Source organism: Benincasa hispida, chromosome 1, assembly GCF_009727055.1.
Source record: "Benincasa hispida cultivar B227 chromosome 1, ASM972705v1, whole genome shotgun sequence".
Lineage (NCBI taxonomy): Eukaryota > Viridiplantae > Streptophyta > Magnoliopsida > Cucurbitales > Cucurbitaceae > Benincasa > Benincasa hispida.
This window is the reverse complement of record NC_052349.1, coordinates 20767513-20774357: the sequence shown is the minus strand read 5'-3', so window position 1 is coordinate 20774357 and position 6845 is coordinate 20767513. Positions and strand designations below refer to the sequence as shown.

Sequence of the window (6845 nt, the reverse complement as noted above, 5' to 3'; positions counted from 1 at the left end):
TTAACATGTTTTTGTTGAGGTATTCGATTCCCTCGCATAGGTAACTTAACCTCAATCCTGAGTGAGTTATGAACTCCTGTCTATGAAGGCAATCCTTTGATTTGTATGGGTGAGAGTGACCTAAGTCGCCGACTCAATAAGCCTACCATTTTGGAATTTGTCTAACTAGGAAGCTGGGAACATAGCTACACAAGATGGAACCCACTCCTTCTTGTTTTCAGGGTAAGTAGATGAATTGCTCCTTTAAGTGTTGACTCCAAGTTTTAAACAATGAGGCCTCTCCTTCTCATTGGCTCGAGAGGAATTTGTTTATGGTAGGACCATAAACAGGTTGTTCATTAGAGAATCAATGAAACTTAAGGAGTAAAAAGTAATTACAGGGATAAAACGGTAGTTTGACCCAACTGTAATTACAAGTAGTTCGTGATGAGTTGACTTACTGGTAATGGTTATATCTATGGACACGCAAATATTCTATAGTTCCAAGAGTGTGTATGTGAGTCTTTAATGGAGTGACCCAAAATTAATGAATGTAATTTAATTAAAGAGTTTGATTAATTTAATCTCTATCATTGGAGTTTCTAATTTGTAGATCCATTAGGTCCCCTAGCTAGCTCACTAAGGATAAATCAATGATCAATTAGTTTTAGAATAATTTGAATTATTCAAATTAAATTAGGGAATATAAGTTAATTGTATTATATACATTTAATTTAATGTATATGGACACATTATAATATAAATTTAATTTTGAATGAGATCCGAAATTAAACTATATAATATAAGAGAGATATATATATGAATAATATTCAAATATTAATTATATGAATGAAATTCATAAGAAAACTATAGATTAAAATTAATATGAATGAGATTCATATTTAAACTATAAGTTTTGAGATAAATATCATTTTAATATGATTCAAAGACATAATTAATTAAAATGATATTTAGTTTACATTAATTAATTAATAGTTAATTAATTATTTAATTATATTATATAGGGAGTTATTTTTTTTTACCATGGGTGGGGAGTTATTGTAACTCCCTTCCTCCCCTCTTTAATGTAGATTCATGAGAGAAATTTAATAGCTTTTTTTGCTAAAGAAATATTTTTTTCCTCTCTCAAAATCTCCAATTCTCCCATAGAAAAAAAAATTCTCTGTACCTTGTTCCAAAAAGTTTTTGGATCCCATATTCCAGATCCTTGTTAGAGAATAGCAAGGTAACCAAGTGGTAGTGTCTTCTGAAAGATTCGTTCGCGAAAAATTTTATGTAGAGAGGAGATTTCTTGAAGACAACCTTCGAGGGTATGTGTTAGCTCTTCCCTATTTTCACATGTTTATTTAAAATTATATGTTTAACATCTTCTATTATTTTGTAAATTTGAAACTTAAATTAAAAGCACAAGCGATCAATCGTTTCGACACTAGATTCGATCCTTTCACATATGATCATATTTGAAATATTAATTTCTTCCGTTAACGGATTTATAAAGAGAGATTGTATATTTCGCGACTCAGTCTTATACAAACTCTTTGTATAGTATACCTCCACTCACATGTTTCCATGTAAATGATTTTGGATCAAATTGTTTGTAACGACTACAAATTGAGTCGTGTCTATAATGTCACTAAGATAAGATACCTAACTTTATACATATACTAGACAATTTAAGTTGTTATTTGAATATGAACAAACTGTATGTCAACCTCATACTATTCGAGACTACATATAATAACCTTAAGTTTTTCACGATATCGAATTATGTTATGCAAACTAAAACACAAAACAACAACATATTTTATTACAAAATAAAACAAACAACTTAATTTATTAAGAAAATGTTTATTATAAATCTACGAGCTTTAGGGTATAAAACCCAAATGGAGCAACATTTCCTCATCATCTCTCTCTCTCTCTCTTTTTTTTGTTTAAAAAAAGAACTTGCCAATTAATAATGAAATTTAAAGAGAATTTACTTAAGATGAACATCAACTAAAAGGGGAAAAAGAAGAAATCAAAAGTTTCTCCCCATAACTCTTTTTAGATAGTATAAATATAAATTGGGAAAATACTATTAAAATTCAATAAATGTTTTTTTTACATATATAGATTAATAAATTGATTAAATGTCGTATGCTTATACTCTAAAACGATCTGAGTCATTATAAATTCAAAATTGACAATCCAACTTGATGAGATTTTGAATATGCACTAATTTATTATAAACTAAAAAATATATAGACTAAGTCATTGAATATTAAAATTTAGAAGTTAATAAGAGGTGAGGGACCAAACATGAATTTTAAGCCCTTTAAAAGATATAAGAAAATCGAAAAAAAAAAAATGATAATACACACCAAATGCATTCGAACACACAATCTCCTATTTAGAAGTCAAAAGCCTTATCCATTAGGCCATGGGCATTTGTTATTGTAGAAAACTAAACTTTATTTAATATTTAATTAATAATGGCTCAAAATCAAAACCCTAATTTTGTACCAATGCAATTATAAATAGCAACAGCCCTGCAACAAGTTTCCACCGTCTACAATCTCCTCCCAATTTCTTCTCAGAAGTGCGAAGTTTCCTCATCTTCTCATTGTTCTGTTCATCATTTTGTTGTTTTGCAATCGTGATCTTTGATTGTAATGCCTCCGACGATGTAGCCATTAATTCTGTCATGAATTAGCGGCGATTTCGTATCCTATGGATTGAGGAGGCACAGATTTGTTGCAGGAACGTTGAGTTACTTCGCCTTCGTTGTCCTTCCCAGGCGCAGTGAATTAGAGCCTGCTAAATCTCTTATCGATATCGATTGCTCTTCGTAAACCTCTATTATCTCTTGCTTTGTCGTGTTCTTCGTTTTCATTTTTCTGAAAAAAATTTCTCCTAACTCTGGATCTGTGTTTTTGTGCTATGAATTTTATTTTCTTGTAATTTCTCTAGAAAAAATCTTGTGTTTTCGGTTTTGAATGTGTTATCTCTTTGCTGGCTCCTGTGATGGCATGAAATCTTTGAGACCTGATAGTCTAATTTTGATGACAATCACAAGCATAATTCTGAGGAGTCTTTACAATCCACATATTGCTTTTACATCTTCTTTGTTTTGTTTTTGTATTTCCATCTTTTGAAACTTTTGTTTGTGATTACTGTTACTGGAAGTGATGAACATGCACTGGGCTCTGAGTAGATACAATTTCTGCTTCATTTGATGGACAATGCGGCCTAGAAACCATGTCTGATCTCAATTTTCTACATGTTTTTTTATGTCTCCGATTGCATATTATTGATCGTTCTTGTTTTTTCCATCTTATTGAGGAGATTTATTGGTTTAATTTTAGTCTCTGAATTATATAGAAAGGTAGAATAAGCTTTTGAGGATGGTTATTGTTTTATATATTCAAATTTATCTAACAGAAAAATGTAAGTTTAAAAATCAAATTGGTCTTTTTAGTAACTCCATAACGTTTAAATTTTTTAGACGCTTTTAGCAAATCTCAAAGTAACTAACTTTGAACAATGTGTTTAAATCCTAAATGGTATTATGCAATTCTAAAAACCACATAAAACACAAGTATCATCTATATGATTAAAAAGTAAGTTCATTAATGACATTGTTTGTTCAATGCATTTGTCTCACACAATGTCTTTGTAATTTCAGGAACAACAAAATAATGAGTGAATCAAAATAAACTATTTGGACTCCACCTATGTGTGTGAGACTCTTAAGTTCCTTCTAATGCTTGAGAAATCTTTAGCGATAAATAAAGTCTTAGGTTCTTCAAGACCAATCAATCTTTGTGAATTAAAGCAAGAGCAGATGAAGTACATGTTGCCTCAAATAGCTCAAAGAGCTAGTATGATAGTCTCACAAACAAAATTAATATGATAGTTAAATAAAAAAAATAATTCTCTAGATTTGTCAATTAGAAGAATAGACTTTGAGATAAGATCTACTTAAGATAAAAATTGAGATAACTAAAAATTTGAGTTGCTAGCAATCTATTTGTAACAAATTCTCCCTTTGACTAAGATATATTTTTTTAAAGATATGACCTATCAAAAATTACCAACCCATATCAACAATTAACAAAGTTAGTCAAGTTAAACCGTAGTATTATAGGTTCGTGTAGAAATAAGAGCAAGTCTAAGATTGATGAAATAGATAGCCATTTGTGGTTGTCATCCAACCATCAGTCCAAGCAAAAACAACTTTAAATTGGCAACAAACTCTCCTTTGGTTTAAAGAAAATACTATAAAGAGCCAACACGATTAGGATCCATCCTAGCTAGTCTCATCAAAGTCATCAATATAGTAATTTCACGCTTTCAATCATTTGATTCGATGCACAATCAATAACATCATTAAACATTCTAATCATCTCAGACAAAGAGTGCAGAAAACGATGATCAAAATCAACACTTGAGTTTCCTCGATAGTATTGGGAGAAGGTAGACTTGAATTGGCACTAATAGAGGTTTTAATCAATAACATCATTAAACATTTTACTCATCTCAGACAAAGAGTGCAGAAAACGATGACCAAAATCAACACTTGAGCTTCCTCGATAGTATTGGGAGAAGGTAGACTTGAATTGGCACTAATAGGTTTTTTGGTTGAGAGTAAATTAGGTTTTTGAGACAGTTCCACATATTAGTTGAGGATAGGGAATAGGTGAACACAAAATTTGAGAACAATGTGTTGTCAAACTTGACCAATGATAAAAGCCCCATAGTCAAAACTAACTTCTTTTACAATTTGATACAACAAAGTAGCTAGAGCAATTGAAAGACTAGAGTGATGAAAAAAAGGGCAACAATTGCCAATCCCAATGCGAAAAGTCTTAAGCCAAGCCTTCTTCAACCTCCGGTTAATTCAGAAACCAATCTTTTATCGAAGGACACAGTTTAGGAGTGTAGGGAACATTCCCACCCCTATAGTAAAAACAAAATTGTGGTATTTGACATGAACCCCTCGAAAGTCAGGAATTGACATCATCAAGAGTAGGTGAAATTCTAGACCAGCTTTACAATCAGCTCCATGATATCAAGACATTCTTGTGCCTTTTCTGACAACTTATTAGCAAAAATCTTCTTCATGATCACAAACTTCCAAAAGAAGGCACTTTTCTCAGAGGGAATGGAGAAGACACCATCAAGAGGCAAAAGAGGGATAGAGGCATGATTTGCCTTTTCTTTTGACCTCGTGCAGATGCACAAGTGATTGGCCCTTGAACTTTTTCAAATTCATTGTCAGAATTGCTTATTGAATTTTCTTTTGAAGACTTAGAAGTTGTCTTTGCATTCATCTTTCAGCGTGGAAAACATTTGATTGAGCGAATTATCATCTCAACTAAACAATTTAGCAGATTCGTCAATCACATAATTTAAAACGCCAATTTTATCAGACCCACCATCAACAATAGAAGTGGACTCAACAGACTCGTCAATGGCACTTTGATTCTTACAAATAGGTAAAACCACAACAGTCTCATTAGAAATAGAAACATTCACAACAACATTACCACTAGAACTCAATTCAGACTCATGCACAATCCGATCAATGGATTTGAAGGACTATTAACATTCGTGGGAAAGTCAAGGCTAGTTCTAGAGACATTAACATTCATAGCAACATGACTAGTTTCAATAGTAAAGTCATCATTTGGTTTATCAGTAACATATGGTTAAGAAACCCTAATTTCTTTGCTAAAAGGTCTACCAAGATTAGAAGACTCATTTTGCTCAGAACCATGACTTGCAGCACGGTAATCTTGTTCAGATTCAAAAGAACTACTAGAAGATTTGTTAAAGTCGACTAAAATTGTCTTAAAATTGTCTTACCTGATCCCACAAGATCAATGATAATCAAGGCGATTGTGGACAACATATCAATCTTCCTCTTAGCAAAGATTGGAGAACCAATAGACGATCTCTTCTGCTTGATGGAATGAAAAGTAGCAAGATCATCATTTGAGAGAGAATGTAACCCTCACATTCGAACACCATATGCGTTGGTAGAAGTTGCAGGGACATTAACGTCAACAATCTTCTTTCAATTAGCTTTCTCTTTGAAACGAACCATCTGTTTCTCAGGAACATAAGTCCTCTTCCTAGTATTTACCAATATGTAAGAACAATATACAAAATAGAGCACTCGGGTAGTTAGAGCAACGTGGGGAAGAAGATGAAACACCACGTTAGAAGGGATTAAAGCTTCAATTAATAACTTCCTCCTACTTAAATTCAAATTTAAACTAATCACATCATTAAGTTGAGCGTGGGCCATCAACAGAGTACAATTAATGGGCTTGCTTATAATAAATGCTCAAACCTGCCAAAGGCAACACTTGTTAATTAATTTTGCAAAGACCCAAACTTACCTTTAAGGCTTCAAATTGAGCTACATCCAAGGCTTGTAAATATATCTGCTAGTTGATCTTTAGTATAGACGTGTTCAAGAACAATTTTCTTATTTTCAATAAGATCACGAATGAAGTGATGTCGCATATCAATGTGCTCGGTTCAACTATGCTAAACAAGATCCTTTGATATGTTGATAGCACTAAGATTGTCATGATAAAGAGTCATGGCTTCGTACGGAACATCATATTCATTCAACATCTGCTTCATCCACATTAGATGAGTACAACTACTGCCTACAACAATGTATTTGGCTTCTGCAATAACATAGAGAAACACAATATCATTTCTTGCTAAACCATGATATAAGATTGTTTCCAAGGAGAAAACTACTTGTGTCAACATCACAGTAGCCAACAAGAAAACTACTTGTGTCAAAAGTATATAATATTTCGTAATCACTTGTCCCAGATGTA

The 6845-nt window shown here is 32.2% G+C and overlaps 1 long non-coding RNA gene and 2 other non-coding genes across 3 annotated transcripts; 2 read left to right on the top strand and 1 right to left on the bottom strand.

Annotated features, from left to right (window-relative positions):
- The first annotated feature begins 2999 nt into the window (after positions 1-2999).
- Positions 3000-3073, top strand: LOC120070429. The gene has a single exon (XR_005479923.1). It is a non-coding gene; the product is annotated as a small nucleolar RNA R66 (small nucleolar RNA).
- A 30-nt stretch (positions 3074-3103) lies between these two features.
- LOC120068551 lies at positions 3104-6339 on the bottom strand. The gene is made up of 2 exons (XR_005479234.1): positions 5851-6339; positions 3104-5359 (listed from the first exon to the last, which is right to left on the bottom strand). It is a non-coding gene; the product is annotated as an uncharacterized LOC120068551 (long non-coding RNA).
- Positions 3164-3251, top strand: LOC120070440. Its single transcript, XR_005479936.1, has one exon. It is a non-coding gene; the product is annotated as a small nucleolar RNA snoR118 (small nucleolar RNA).
- Positions 6340-6845: the final 506 nt, after the last annotated feature.